Raw genomic sequence first — 16,687 nt, forward strand, 5'->3', positions numbered from 1 at the left:
AATTCAGTATTTAGACAAGGAGCCAACAGATTGTCAGTACTGGAACAGATCTAACTGCTATGGAATCTTTATTTCCATCCCATTACTGGATTCTTCATTTTTAACAGCTCAGTCTTGTCAGGCTCTATGCGTTTTTGTGGGGTTATACAAAATATGGTTACAAACAAGGAAACCTGCCCTGCAGGTTCTTCAGGAGTCAGCACAAGATGAAGGAGATGCTGCCAAAATGAAGTCTGGGGTCACAACTGGGGTCCCAGGGTGAAGACCAGAATGAAGGAACAGTGGTTCCAGCAGATCTGAAAATAAAATTAGGGGACAGTTTTCTTGTCCTGCTCCATCTTGTTTTCATTGCCATATATTGTACATTTTTGTATGTAGTCCTGATGTACACAAACAACCATGAAAACCCCGAAAGACAAATAAGTTTTCTTTCTGAAATTGTAAAAATGGCTTCAAACAGTTATAGCTACTGCATACATGGCATGCCCCGCAGATCTAACTGCTTGTGTTAAATTCTTACCACAAGTTGCTTTTTTAATTTTGTCAAGTTAATTTACTCTTGAAATGAGTGTGATCATCAGTGACACAGATATGTAGATTAAAAAAAAAAAAACATTGGCACCGACTCTTTTGCAGTTCACTATCAGAGCTTGTCTGTACCGTTAATACGGAGTTTTTTTAGAATTAAAATTTACAAGCCTTGTTATAGGGAGCACAGGCTAAACATTGCTCTTATCATGTTAAAAACCTGCTAATTGCAATTTGTCTTTCAAATCTGCAGTAGCCAGACTGGGTCCACCCATGGTCAGCGAAGAAATTAGTCCACGTCAAAAGCACAGCGAAAAATCTTCTCATGTTGGGAGATTATTTGGAAATCATAATTATAGGGACCTCCCAGTAAGAATCTGTTGTTAATTCTGGAAACGGCATGCGGACTCAGGGCAACCACAAGATGAGAGGTTGACTCATTTACTCTTAATGCCTGGATTTCTAACCTTCTTTAATCTAGGAACAGGATCATATACTGTATATGCATTTTGTTCCAGGATTACATACGGTATTTGAATTTATATTATGGTGATTCATTAGATACAAAATGCAGACAAAGGCTATAAATTCATTCATTAATTGCAGCTAAAAATAGAAGAGAATATGTTCACAAACATTTTGTTCTCCTAGCAATTATAAGTATTTAAACTTTATGATTGACTTTGGGAGAGCAACTATTTTTTATAAAGCAGAGATAAAGACTGGGATAGATCTTCAAATGGTGGTGTCCCTGAACCCTACTTATCAGCTGCTATTTATGAAATATCCAGGATGGAAAAAAAAAATTGGAGAGGGAACTGTGACCATACAGAGAGACCTTAGCTGAGAAATTGAAGTTTTGTGATGATTAAAGACCTGCACCAAATATTTGGCACTAGAATTCTTTGAGACTGGCTTCCTGATACCCACATCAGGGGACAAACTTGGCTACCCATTCCTCCAAACTAAAGATCAATCCAGTATTGCTTACTGATCTGAACACTACTGAAGATCGAAGGGCTGCTGTTGAGCACTGGCTTCTTCAGTTACTGTCTGACATGCCTCTGGTTGCATTGGTTAATTTCACATTAAGATGGTGGAATGTGATTGAAATTAGGGGTGGATTAATGAGCATTTTTTTTATATGTTACTGAATTTCATATGTTCACAAAAAATGTATTCAGTGCATCTTAAAATACAAAAACAATGCATATCTGCATGCAACAGTCCCATGCACACAAAAACAAACAAAAAACTGTATATTTGTGCATCTATTTGTCAATTGATTGATGGGTGCTAATTATGGGAAGCAATATTAATTAGCTCTCACTGTTTCCCAACACTGAAAGGTAGAAGCATTTAATTAGACTTTTAATTACACTTAAATGCATATACTGTACAAAGTTACGGTCAGCAGCTAAGGACAGCTATTTTGCCCATATCAGGCTTCTTCTGAATGGTATAGCTAACTTTTCCCAGTGAAAGGCATCTCTGTGGATCTAACAAAAAAAAACTTTTGGGGTTATTGTGCATTTTAAAATTGTAACGGTGTTCCTAAATAGACAGACTTAGGGAGAAACAGTTAGAAGAATGGAAAGTTAGATATTTAAGTTTACCTAGTAAAACAGTTGACATACAGTAGTTTTGATCTTTAAAGATCTACAGGCAGTTGAGCTCAGCAGGTTTGGCACACAGTCAGAAGGCTACAGTGGCTTATGTTGTCTCTCCAGTTCTGATTTTAATAGGCCCTCTTTTCCCTTAGAAAGGTAGGAGCAGTCTTGGCACTGAAGACAAGGTACAGATGATTTTTTTTGTCATGTAAGGAAGAAAAATAAAACTAAACACTCTAGACATTTGGCTTAATCCAGAGATCTGCTCTGCCTGAGTATTATAGCAACTGCAATCAATATGTTGTCTGTCTCTATCTACTGCTGTACTCAACAGTAATAACTATACCCCCAATAGCTCAATATGCTGTAGCAGTATGCACAAATTTCAGCACCGCCTGTCTGCTTTACTCAAAACTGGAGAGCTGTATTGTGTCACCATATAAAATGGCACTTTCTTTAAGCGTATATTGCATGTGTGACCTAAGAATGTGTCAAAAATCAAAGGCTCCTAGCAAATTACATTAACAAGTAGGAGAGAATCTTTTATGTGCGTCTGCATATAAAGCCCCTTTATCCAAAAGTGCGTTATATGAAGATGGGGTCCACATCATCCAGCAAAGTTCAGCCCCCACCTGGGTGACACAAGGCAGCCGTTCGGCACCAGTAGCCTCACTGCACAGCAGAGCAGGGGGAGGAGTAAGAAGTTTTGAAGTTGAGGCCAGATTGATGAGGCCCAGAGTAGAATTTAATCAGGACACTGTGGTTAATGACCCTGCTCTTAAGAACAGTGCTCTGGCAACTTTAATGACTAAGTAGTGAGAAAGTAAACTCAGTTTAGCATTTCATTTCACTGATTACACCACGAATGCCACCGTGACCCCAATTACCATACTACCGTAGGTCATCAGTTCATCCATTTTTAGTCCAATCTTCATGGTGAGGGTAGGGGCCAAACAGGGGCTTGTGTCGGAAATTCTGGTCTAAAGGGACCAGCTCCACCTACTGGTCCTCCAGCACTATTTCTAACAGCCGACTGATTATCATTCTCCCCATCCCAGTACTGACCAGACCCAGCCTTCATTAATTTTCCAAGACCTGATGAGAGATGCTCCTCTTCCAATATCACCCTGCCTTACCCTTACATTTTCAGCCAATACATTTTTCATTATCAATCAATGCAGACTAGGATCAAGCTCTCTTCTTCCAAAATCCTTTTACAACATCCTTTAGGTTAAAGGTGAAATTGCCGTTATTGTTATTTATTTTAAATTCACGCCTGCTCAAGTGAGTTTGGAGTGCTGTTTAATCTTATTAATGTTGTCCACATAGTAAAATAAAAATTGTAAGATTAGCACATACATAAAAAGCTAATTTAGAAACACAAACTCCTATAAACCATAGGAGGCACTGTCTTCCCCAAGCAAATCAGACACTGTCAATTGCTCCGTAGTGCAAATTTACCTTTTCTGATGGAATGTGACTGCAGGGCTCCCACAATTTTAAATTCTCTAGAATAACCTTCCTTGAATCTATAGTTCAAGGCTGTGGCAAAACTAATACGCTTGATCAGCCCTGGCTAAATTGCCAGTGTGTGTAGATTTTATAGGGATCAATACATTTAATATTGCTTGATTCTAATAGTCTATTTAATGTTTGAAGTTGAACATAAAAAGCAAAAACCCAAAGAAAAAAATTAAACAAGTAATTAAGTTGACAGATCTTCCTCTAAAAGCGGAGCAGTTAGCTTTTATTTATGAATTTGGTGTTTGCTATTGATCTGCGAGTATGAATTCTTTTTGTTTCACCTGGTTTGAGCTTCTGGACGTGAGGGAACTCACTGATCAAAATGTAATGAAGTTTGCTCAGTGGTAAGTCAAAGTACAGCCTTGCTACGTTTGCTGTTAGAAGTGCCTGAAAAGAGAAGGTTCTGAGGAAATGCTCTCTGCAAAGCAGAGCCCGACTCCCAATTAACGTGCTTCTGGTTCAATGGGGAGATTGGAATTTGTGGAAGTTGATTTTGTATAAGCGTGGATACTAAACATAGTACTGTACAGTATGTGTCATGTAGAAATCTTTATTTTTAAATTGGTTAATTAGCCAGAAAGGCATCCATTACCATTCGCCAGAGAAATCACTGGCAAGTGAGTACAGCCAAACAGTGTTTATTCATCTCACAGACTTTAGTGAATAATTTTGTTTCAAATACAGGGTGGTAGTGCTTATGATAACTACTGCACAGGAAGTGTGCATCAGTTTAACTGTGGATGTGCAGTATGTTGCAGTCCTGTTTGGAATTATCACAGCTAGTTACATTTTTGAGTGGCCCAGTAATCTAGAACTTAGTAAGGAGACATGGACTGGCATGTGTATGTGAACTCAGGAATTGTGTGTTCATCTACACTATATGACTGTTCATACTGTATGGGTGTGTGTGTGCACGTACTAAGATAGATAGGTTTTTAATTCTTGTATTCCTTGGCGCCACAAGTTCTTCCAAGGCCAGCACTTAGCCCGGGAATCCTTGAAGAGAAAATCAATGATGCTTCAGCCCCCTAGCATCAATCAGCGTGAGTGACGAGGAGAGGCGAGCAGTTGGCCCAGCATTCAGCTCAGACCACACAGAAAGAAAGGAGAACTGCCTACAGGCACAGAACTCAGGACTGTTGTGATATACTGAAGAGGCAGAATCACCGGGCCGCATTGTAAATGCACCATTTTTAAGATATTATTCAGGCTGACCTTTATGAATGTGTCTTGGTATTTTTTGCACTTTAATTGTGATTATAGCTTACGTTTACTGTGGTTCACTGTAGTTTGAGCGTACTTTCTCTGGTTTACTACACTAAGACATGGTAATCCTGCAGAATACCAACACAGATGTCGATTGTAGTACACCAAAGTCTATTTAGGGGCCTTATAGTAAGGCAAAGCAAAGAGATGTTAAACCCAAGAAAGGCATGGTCTATCCATAAATCCATCTAAGCCTATCCCAGCAAGGATACAGGCACAAAGCAGGATACACACTGGATAGGAAGCAAATTCATCATAGGGGACACAGACACGATCACGCCAGGGCCAATTTTACCAAAAACCAGTTAACCTTCAGTTAACTGTGGGAGGAAACTGGTACATTGGGGGGAAAACCATGCCAACATCGGGAGAACATACAAACTCCACACACAGAGGACCCAAGGTCTGGAAATGAAGGCAGGGTCCAAGCATTGTATTTAAGGCAAAATGGCAGTATATAAGGACATTCCTACTCTCACCACATCTTATCTGACAAGAAAAACAATCTTTGATATACAGTACAGTATAGCATAGTAATTAGAAATGGACCTAAATTAAGAAAAAACAATTACATGCATTTTAAAACTCTCTTCACACCTGAAGATGGCTCCATGGCCGAAACGTTGTGTTTTCTTTCTTCTCTGTTCAGCGTGGAATAAACATTTTACTTGTTCCTTTGCTAACTATTATTAAATCTAACTAGGTAATATGGAAACATATCCTTATAGTAGCCAGTTCAACCACAAATCTAATCAAGCTCGTATGGAAGCATTCATATTCATAATTACTTGTCCGTTTTGGGGAGTTCGTGCAGTGTGTTGAAATGAGATTAAAGTAAAAAAGAAATGAGTGATTGAGGTAGGCTTTTTGCATTGATATTGCTCTTCATTATTTGTATTTTTTGTTGTTTTTAGGGCGAACACCTAGCACAGAAACCCGAGTGTGTTGAATATCTTCTCTTGCCAGGAGAAGTAGTTTCTTTTTCTGCAGCCGTCCAACTCCAGGATTAATCAATCGAAAGTCTCGCAGGTTTGCTTCAGTTCTAAGCACTAATTATCTCGGTCAGGGTTGCTCAGACCCCCTTTCCAGAAAACACAGGAGTTCTAATTGCAAAATCATTTCATGCAGCTCCAACGCTGAAACCACGAGCATTCAGTCGTAGGCAGGCTGTGGAGCGCTACTGCTAAAGCCGTCTGTCAGCTGTCGAGTATACGCGCAGTGTAGATCGCTGACAGTTTGCCGAGTCGCAAAGAATGAAAGATCACATAGCAAGAATGATATGAGGAGACTGGAGCTGGTTCTTTTTTGGAACAGGAGAGAGGTACAGTAATATCCATAACAGGAACATGCCAGGCTTCAGTGTGCTAGCGACGTGACTGCAAATGTGCTGTCTTGTAGGAAGCCTGGTGCTAAGTAAGAGCTACCTAAGCCAGCCCGTACCTTCGAGGATTGCGACTGGCAGCCACAGCCGAACCTGCTTGGCACTAATTGCTCCTGTTGGGCTTTGCTAAGGCAGGCGCAGAGTGTGAAGGGTAGTGGCCAGAGTGGCAGAGATGCCCAGAGGAGTCGGGTGATGATGTCATTGCCCCGCCCCCCGAGGATCTCTCATGTCAAGGGAATGAGTTGAGGATGTGGCAGAGTTTTACTGTGTCTCTAATATAGATGTCTAGATTAATGCATTAGACTAGAGCAATCAATCACGGTGGATTATGTATACACAGTGTGGTCTGAGGGCATGCTCCCCCTCACCTCCCCCAGCTTTGATCACCCCATTTGCATGGCACTGCCATGCAAATGCCAGTGCCATGCAAATACATGCCTGCAATCGGAATTTACTGTGAGGGTTCTGTTGCAAACATATTTTTATATATATCTCCATTGTCTCCTGTGATTTTAAATCTAATTTCATGGGTGTCCTGCTGTGCAGATTGTCTCTGCTGTGCATGCTGGTTGTATTTAAACCTCTTGCCCATCTGTCTCTGCACATCTTCTGAAATCCTCCAGGATGGATGAAGGGGGAAGGGAAAATGGTGTTGCCCTGTACTCTGAAGCTCAGTGTTATGAGCTGACATTTTTTCCCCAACTTCAGTTCCTTGGTCTTTTGGTAGACTCACTGTACAAAACCCAGAATCTTTGATCTGCATAAAATGAAACAAGACTCCAATTGCATAGTGGCTGAATTCACTCCACGCTTTTTACATGACATGGACAACCCAAAAGTTCTGTTTCCATGAGATCATTTTAGTTTAAATGTATTTTGTACTCCTTTTAATCAGGAGTCCTTCACACTTTACTGTAGCAAGAACACAGGCCAGTCATTCATGCTGTACTTTCACTAACCTCTCCTCCCACACCAGTGCAATTTAGCTCGCTTTTGTTGTGAACCCCTACCAGACAATACAGGTTTGCCCTCCTAGTTATGCTGCAGGTTCGTTAGCAGGGGAGTGAATTAATTGATTTTTTTGTGTTCTCCCCATGGATCAGAATCGAGCTGGGAGCCAGGCAAGCCTTTGAATATCTCAATTTTTCGTGGAGGGTGGGGGCATATTTCTTTTATTTCTTTTCCCTTTTCTCCTTTTCTTTTGTTCTTATAAGACGGGCAAAACAGGAAGGTAGCTCGAGGCTGTCAGTGGGAAGCGCATCTCTCTTCTTTCACATAGCGTGCCCGTGTCTGTCTCTCCGGGCTCCAGCAGCGCAGCTACAAAGGCGATGTGGAAGCCGCCAGTCTGCGAATATGGCTCAGCTTGTGTCTCTTCCGTGTTTTTGTGTCCCACAATCGAGCACGGCTGGCTCACGACCTGACTGACAGTCGTGAAACGCAATCCAATTAAGCGGACTGGCAGTTTCAATTTGCGTTTTTTTATTATTCGGCACGAATCAGTGCTTTTCTCTCACTGTATTTGCTTTCCTCTTAGCTGTGCTATAATGCAGACGAGCTTGGCGTATTGACTTGTAAGAAATCCTTTGTGAAGCAGAGACGCTGCTCAAAAGTAAATGTGTTGCGGCTTTTTCAATCTCCTAGAGCACCTAAAGTTTAGCTCTGCTAAACTGAGCAGCGAAGATGTCCACACCAAGCATTTACTTGAGTGTTCCCGAAGGACAGGGGCTTGTTTTTTCGGCTAATACGCGCTTCGCTGTATCCGGTGAATACAGCATTTCAGCGCAGTGGCGGGGCAGACGCATAACATTTATGAAGTGAGCTCGTATTTCTCAGAGCATCTTGTGTCTCGGAGACTGAGATGATTCCTGACGAAAAGAGTGAACTAAGGCTGTAACCGTTAATGTTAGGAATACAAAACAAATTGGAATTGCATAAAATAGGATTTTTCGTCGGGACTGTCCTCAAAGCAGCAACGTACTGTACGAATGTGTGAGACGAGCTGTAACACACGAGCTGTATCGACCCTTTCTCCCCTCTCCCTCTTTCTCTTCTCTGATCTCTTCTCATTTCCTTCTCCTCTATCTCCCAGCAGGGCAGTTTCGGAGAAAAGGTGATCTCTGGGGGTCGGCAGTGTGTCTCTCAGGCAGTGTTGACAGGGTTTCAGTCGTGGAGTGCCTGCAGTGTCTCTCCTCTCCCACTGTGACTCCTACCTGCTTCCCTTCCGTTAATCAACACCTATCTCCTGCTGCAAAACACCGCCACACTGTGACCGAGTATGTGTGTGCGTGTTAACATTGCTGACAAGCGGGAGTTAGTGCACATAGTGCTGGTGCGTTGGTTCCCCACGGTGTGCGCTGTGGCAGTTATGTCCAGTCTCCACAACTTCCCTCTTCTGACAGATCGAATCGCCTCGCAGTTAGTATGGTTGGTTTGATTTGACAATAGTGTGAAAGATATGCATCTATGATCACCAGCAAGTGCGAAATCGCTAAATACAAAAGGGTATTATAAAGGAAAAATTAAAAAAAGGTTTTTATTTCCTTTATCAAGGAGATTCTTGCGCCGATGAACATTGTTTTTCCATAGTATTTTTTCTGAAATACTGAAAAAATATATTTTTGTTGATTCATCTTGAGAAGTCAGTCTTAGGTCCTCGTGTTATAAAGCTGTCATGGGAAGTATGTAATTGGTTCTCTGTGTTTGTGCGTCTGATTTGCTGCACGGTCTGTCTTTTTTTCTCTAATTAAGGCAGTGCCTAGAGGAAAAAGATATCAAATTCACATAATAGAATTATGGTACAACAACTGTGGTTGTGCTCAGTTCCCTGGATTGAAGACTAATTCAGTTTGAATGCTTCAATCCTTCACCTTTCGCAGGCAGAACTCAGTGGTGTGTGACTGAAGAACATTCATAACATGGGGATGGTGTGTTGGGTGTGACTTTATTGTAAAAGAGAACTCTAAGCATACGTTGACTGTAGTTTGCTAAGGAGGTGTCTTTTTGACAGTGCTGAATGCATTGTTGTTCTCCTGTTCCGGGAACCGGCAGTATCCTTTAGCATTAAGACTGCAGCACATCAGGGCCAGCACCAAGGAAAACAAACAGTTCAGCTCCTAGAAGCAAAGGAACACTTGTCCACTATGTTGAATCCTGCTCACATTGTAAAACAATCCTTCCCCTCTCATTGCACAAAGACCCAGTGTGTCCTGAAATCAGATCACTCCTCCAGTACAATATGGTTTCATTTTTGACTTAACAAAACACATCACTCTCATTTGTCCTCAACACACCTTTGCTGTCCAAACATCAGTTTCCTCCTGGCATGATCTAATCTTAAGGTAATTGTTTTAATAACAAAATGATCCTCTTGGCACTTTCCAGGTGATGATAGTGGGTGGGTTGAAGCCATTATATTTTCGTCTGTGAATTCACACTCTGCAAATAAGGGATTGATTAGGTTGCAAATTGCAGTTTTGAAAAAAATTCTGGTAAAACATTCTGGTAAAGGTTTGTCAAAAACACAACACTGGCTTTGACAAACACGTTAAAGGAAGTTGGATTGTTTTTTCTACTCTGCAGTTCGTGCACATAATGGTCATCACAGAGCTCTTTCTTGGCTAGTGATATCATTGTCTTTTAACCACTCCTTTGCAGAGTTCCCTTTAAACGATGGCTTCACATCCCAGTCAGAAACAGCCAGGTGAACATGCGTCGTCCTTCAATGGGCTTTTCTCAGCTTCATGATATTGGAAAATTAAAGGACCTGAAATATCCAAAACCTGAAAAGCTCAACCAGCACCGACACTTGGGTAGAGCAGAGGTTGACCCCCTGTGAAGAAAGTACCACTGATCTGATGTGGTTATGTTGCCACATGTAAACAAGATTCCCTAAAGAAACTGGCATTTATTGTCATTTCAGCTGTGCTGACTAGGTCTAAGTCAGGTGTTACATCTTCGCGTTGCATTTCCTGGTTTTGTGACTTTTTTTCTTATTTTTATGACACAGGCAAACTGTATAGCACAAAACCAAAAAAAACATAAATTGGATCAAAATAACCTGAGCCCCATACCACCAATCCTCAATCAGCCTGTTACTCAGACCTTGATCCCACATGAAACCACCAATACCCAATCCACTCTCTCAGACCTTCACCCCACACCATCCCTGAGCCCCCTATCAGCATTCCTCTCTTACTCAAACATTGAATTCAGCCCTCCACTCCCAATCTCCTCTGCCTCCAATCCCTGCTTACCCCTTTAAAATAATTGTTTGAATGAGAGATAAGATCACAAAATAACCCAGAATCATAAGTGACACTATATGACCCCATACAACAGCAAAATCATGGTTGAATGGCAGCTGAGAATTTCTAACAAAATGGCATTTGAGAAAGTAAGCCATCTGTGTCATCAAAAGAGTGTGACTGGGGTCTAGTTTTGTTTTAATAGAGTCAGCCAACAAAATCTCTTGTGCAAAAGGAAGTTGAATTATACTGTATATTATTAGGGAGAAGCATTGAAGACTTCAGTGAACATTCTAAGCTTAATGGCGCCTCCTGAGACTTACTGGCCACCTCTAAATCTGCAGAGTCATCAGTGAGATAGTCATCACTCCTCCCATTTCAGCTGATTCGCTTGTAGGCACCGCTGGACTCACCGGCTCCAAAACACGCACAGTTCTCATGCCCTGTGTGCTGCTACAAGGATTGTAATTCTGATCTGAATAGGCTAACAACTGGCCAGATTACCCCTTCCAAATCTCGGAGACATGAAAACAATTGATGGAATTGGCAATTCCAAAGTAAAACAGTTTCTCTTTCCTTTTTGATAATACAACCAACCGAATGCAAATAAAATTAATCACCAAATGAGTAATGATACCCATGATTAACCAGATTAAACCTCCAGTTGTCAGGCAGTTTTGTTTTGAAGGGATTCAATGACAGGTAAAAAAAACTTTGAAAAACTGTAAAACTGAAGCAGTTAGAGCTACATTATCAAGTAATAAAGAAAAGACCTTCATGTTTGACATTTCCACCCACAGAAAACCTCACTCTATAATATACTGTATTCACAGAATAAATGATATTTTTCTTCTCTTTTAACCTCTTCTGCTACTTAAACCCTACAAGCCTCCAGAGGCTGTTTCTACCTGAAAGGATGTGCCCTTAACATCTTACATTATCTAGGAAAGTACAGACAGTAGTTAAGGGCTTGAATTAAGGTAAACAAATACAGGTAGAGGGGAGGTCAGTGCAGAATTCCTCTTGTACTGCCCATACTGTGAATTGTGTTTCCACTGGGCTGTAAAACGCATTGCTCCATCTGTGAACCCTGGTGATTTTCTTCTGGTCTTAGAAGTCCAACATAATTTCCTGAACACTCTGTGTCAACCCCAGTGCTTTTCCATTGCATTGTTAAAGACATTTGATAGCACGTGGAAGACAATTTGCAAAAAATAATATATGTTTTTAGATATTGCATAACAGTGTTAAGGAAACTCCAGGGGGCCCATTACCATGTGTTAATTACTCTGTTTAAGAGCATGCCTAATAGCTCCTTTAGGGGTATGATTAAGACATGATGATTCAGCCCCTGTTGTGTCTTAAAGGATAAGAATGAAGTGCAGTATGAGAACAAAAGAAAATAAGAAAAGCTACAGAAGAGATGAGGTCACTCAGACCACCTTGCTGTCTGTTTGCTGTAACTGATCCAAAGATCATTATATAAGAGAAAGTACACTTTATAGATTAAGTTTTGTATAACCAGCAGCCAGCAGCCATATCACTCTGCAACTCACAACTGGCAACCCACTGAAGCTAAACAGGTGTGAGCCTGATCAGTATCTGGATGGGAGACCTCCTGGGAAAAACTAAGGTTGCTGCTGGAAGAGGTGTTAGTGGGGCCAGCAGGGGGTGCTCACCCCGTGGTCCATGTGGGTCCTAATGCCCTAGTATAGTGACGGGGACACTGTACTGTGAACAGGTGCCATCCTTCGGATGAGACGTAAAACTGAGGTCCTGAATCTCTGTGGTCATTAAAAATCCCAGGGCGTTTCTCGAAAAGAGTAGGGGTGTAACCTACTAACTGTAACCAAAGTTCCCATTGGCCCTTACCAATCATGGCCTCCTAATAATCCTTATCTATGAATTGGCTTCATTACTCTGCTCTTCTCCCCACTGATAGCTGATGTGTAGTTCTGTTGCACTATGGCTGCCATCGCATCATTCAGGGGCTACACATTGGTGGTAGAGGAGGGGAGTCCCCATTACCTGTAAAGCACTTTGAGTGGAGTGTCCAGAAGAGCGCTATATAAGTGTAAGCAATTATTATTATTATTAATTATAAATATTAGTTGTTACCTCATACAGTGTTGTTTTGCCATGCTACAATGTCTTTGGAGGTCAGACAACAAATCACAAAGTGTCACAGTGCTTGTAGGTGTAAGCAGAGCTTGAGATGCCATTATAGAGTTTTAAACATGTGGTGTACACTGTGGCTCATCCTTTTTGTTTCATTTCCTCTTCTCCGCAGTTGTTTCCAGGCAGCTATGGGCCTATTGAGACTGGTTTGTGCTGATGTTTATCTCAGGTTTTGGTTTGTGGAGAAATACTAACACCTGTCCCTGCAGCAAAGTTTGTCTGTAAATCTCCTCTAGATCATCGCCAGTCACACAGAGAAATTATTCTGAGGGACTTGACATTGGTGCTGGAGAGTTTGGGCTTTCTTCCTCAATAGCTTGAGCACTTCTGTTGTCAACAGTGCTGGTTTCACAAACTCCCCTCAGTCTTACACACAACAATGGGGGAAACCTGAGGTTGGGTTGCAGTGTGTCAATAGGTGTTCCTAGCTGAAACTTTGAGATTTCTTGTCATGTGAGATTTCCATCCCTGGAGTCACAGTGTGATATATTTATGGAGGCCTTGAGGCAGTGTGACATTTTACAAAACACACTAATCTGAAGATAACATGCAGACTCCACACAGAAGGCATATCAGCCACATTTCAAGCACGGGGAACAAAGAACTCTGGGGCTGGAGTGTTATCAAAACAGCTCATACATATATAAAACTACATTCACTGCCTGCATGTACTGTTTGGGCCACTGTGTCACTGGTGGCTTTCTTGACAATAATACAATGGCATTATACCAGCAATCCATACAGAACCTCTTTATCCAATTCAAGGTTCTAGGGGAGCTGGAGCCTATCCTAGCAAGCAACGGCTGTTAAGCAGAAAACACACTGGATGGGAAGTCTCTCTATCAAGGGGCACATACAGACACAAATACGCACACTAACACACTATGGAGAGCCAGCTGGGGTATGCAAAAAGACAAATTCCTAATGCAAGAAATTGTTTATGGCTAATAAAGTGATCTTGTAACACCAAGGCCAATTTTCCCAGAAACCAAATAACCTACAGGTACTAAATGTCTTTGGATTGTGAGAATAAACCTCTGCTAACAATATATACATTCAATACATGCAGTCACTGGCTCACTAGTTAAATATTAGGAACACCTGGGGTATAGTAGGTAATTAACTTGACCCCCAAAGTGACAGACAAATTGTAGAAGACATGAGGAGGAAGAAACAGGTTTCCCTGGGAATCTCCAGATTCCAGCCATACTCTAAACCTCTGACAAGACATATTTTGGAGAGTTAGGAAATACTGTACATACCACTACCAGTTCAGATAGTTCCTACTGGTGGCTCATGGAAATGGTCTCATTCACCATCATTCATGATGGTGTCATTCACAAAGGGATTCCTACTCTTTAGTTATGTTATTACACACATTTTCAGCTGCTAGACCTCAATTAACATTGGATAAACTTGGAAAAGAAGCCATTAATTACAAGAAAATATCCCCAGTGTTTAATTCTTTCATTTGCAATCTCGGGGGTTTTGGTGAGACTTGCATCTGTCATTAATGATGGGGAACTGTGACAGCCTGACTGGTGTTACGCCACGAAGTCAAGAAGCTTAATTAATGAATGAGATGAATTCTACTTGCAATATGTAACCTGAAGTAGATCAAGTCAGATTAAGAAATATAAACTACAGTATTCTGTTACACAAGCACTCAAAAACATGGGAGTGAATCTTTCAGATCAATTAACCTGGCAATTGCCTTGCCATTGTGTGACATTAATCTCAATCATAAAAATGCATGGGTGAATTCACTTGATAGTGCACGCTGCTTTGATTAACTTAAAGTTAGTTTATCTTGCTAATAATACCATGCATATAAACGTGGAATAATCTGATTAGAAAAAAAAGATCATTTAAAGACTGATTTCCTATTATGAGTGACTGAGAGCATGTGCACAATAAACGATAAAGCAAAAAATGAAAAGCAGGCATTCTGCAATTAGCAAGTTCTTAACAGGTTTTTCTTGTTTTAAGACGAATTTAAAGTAAATATTTAAGACATTTTTTTTTTTCAGGAACGAATGTTTAATAGCTCTTTTGAAATAACAGTAGCCAGCCCAGATAGACAGCAGCCTCTAGGTTGCATGGATTGGAAGGTGATAACTTGTAACTCAGTGGATTGTACATGGTAACTTAATGAACTTCTACACGATGTTATCAATAGAAAAAGAATGCTGTTTTTTAAACCCCACCATTTGTTCTCCAGTGCTTAATCATTGATACAGGATTGGAAGATTAAAGGGAGGAACCATTCATGAAAAGACAACTATATTGCTCATTCATCCCTGGATTGGGTCACCTGGGACCTACAGTATGACAAAGGTTTCCCAAGCATCAGAGCCTAAATAACTGAGTACTACAGTTTAGATTAGTTGGCCACAAGTCCCTAGGCTTTTGTTACAGTGCTGAATCTTGTCATGTGCCTGCAGGCTTGCGATAGCAGCAGCAAGAGACACACCATTGCTCTTGTCAGGTAAGGCAGAGCTCTGCAGGAGGGCATGTCCAAAGGTCTGACTGCACATCTCATTCTCTCATGAGAGTCTGTGGGAGCCTCTGCAGAGAGCGAGGGCCTACAACAATTGTGGGTGGGTCTATAATAAAATCTAAAAAAATTATAAAAATAAAAAAACTATTAGGCGGCACAGTGGTGCAGTAGTTAGCATTGCTGCCTCAGTGCTGGAGTCTTAAGGTTCAATTCTGGACCCAAGGGTGTTATCTGTATGGAGTTTGTATGTTCTCATCGTGTTTGTGTGGGTTTCCTGCAGGTGCTCCAGTTTCCTCCCTCATTCCCACAAGACATACTTGTAGGTTAACTGGCTTCTCGGAAAATTGTCCTTGTGCGAGTCCTGTGTGGTTGTGTCTGACTGCCCTGCGATGGACTGGTGTCCTGTCCAGGGTGTACTCCACCATGTGCCTGTTGCTTGCCCATTGCTTGATAAGCTCTCCCACGGCCCTTAATTTGCTGAAGTGGTTAGAAAATTGATGGATGGATATAAAAACAACGATTAAAAATATTCAACAACAGAGGACATTTCGTCTCTGTGAGGGGACTCTTGGCAAGTCTGTATGTCAACCAGGGGAATTGGCTGGAATAATGTCCTTTTGTGGGGGGAGATGGACTGAGATTTGAAAGTGAAAAAAGGATGTTCTGATTTGACCAGTAGTGAAGAAATGGAAAAATAAACACAAATCAAAATGCCTTAATCAGATTTCCACTCATTGAGTAAGTCTTAGGCCATTCCACCTGTGACTCCTGTTTTAAAAATGTCAGTTTTCCCATAAGACCCATTGCAGGCCTACCATGTGATCTGGGGTTCACAGGGGTGGCTGCATTAGTTTGCCAAGATACAGCAAAGATGTCTGTTCAGTTCAGCCTCTTCCCCTGGTGCTGGAATACTTAAAGAGCAGTGTTTTGTATGCATGGTGTCAAAGTGCTCTCAATCCTGTAGGCCTTGGCTTGAGATTCTTTGCTGACAGGGACTCCTTCAAGCCCCATAGCCAAGCACTATCCATGCAGTTCTGCTGTGCCTTGTTGTCTTTTTTTTCAAATCTGTTTGTGTTTCAGGATGATTTGTTCTGACTCAATTTTTTCTGTGCTTCCCGACTTTGATACCTTATTAATCATCTTTCATCGGGGCAGTGCTGTTCTTAACTTGCCTAGACCATGGACACACATATCCAGAAATTTGCTAGATATAGATGGACACAATCCCTTCTCAAACAGAATGTCGTGCGTGTGTCTTTTATACAGGACAGTGCCACTGTTTCAATTGAGCCCACAGGCTGATGGGGAGGTGGGCAGTGTAGGTCCAGGTAATGCCTCCCAGAGCCTGAGACACAGCTTTTCTCTCATGGTCATACACACAGCCTGTAATTCAATTTCAAATTCAAATCCACAGAGCTTTATTGGCATGACCAATGAATTACTGTGTTGCCAAAAC

At 41.3% G+C, this 16,687-nt stretch overlaps 1 protein-coding gene across 8 annotated transcripts in view; it reads left to right on the forward strand.

Annotated features, from left to right (window-relative positions):
- adgrl1a (adhesion G protein-coupled receptor L1a) overlaps positions 1-16,687 on the forward strand; it is a 310,848-nt gene that overhangs the window by 145,806 nt on the left and 148,355 nt on the right. The gene's annotated exons all lie outside the window — the stretch shown is intronic.

This window comes from Lepisosteus platostomus, chromosome 13, assembly GCF_059453375.1.
Source record: "Lepisosteus platostomus isolate fLepPlt1 chromosome 13, fLepPlt1.hap1, whole genome shotgun sequence".
NCBI lineage: Eukaryota > Metazoa > Chordata > Actinopteri > Semionotiformes > Lepisosteidae > Lepisosteus > Lepisosteus platostomus.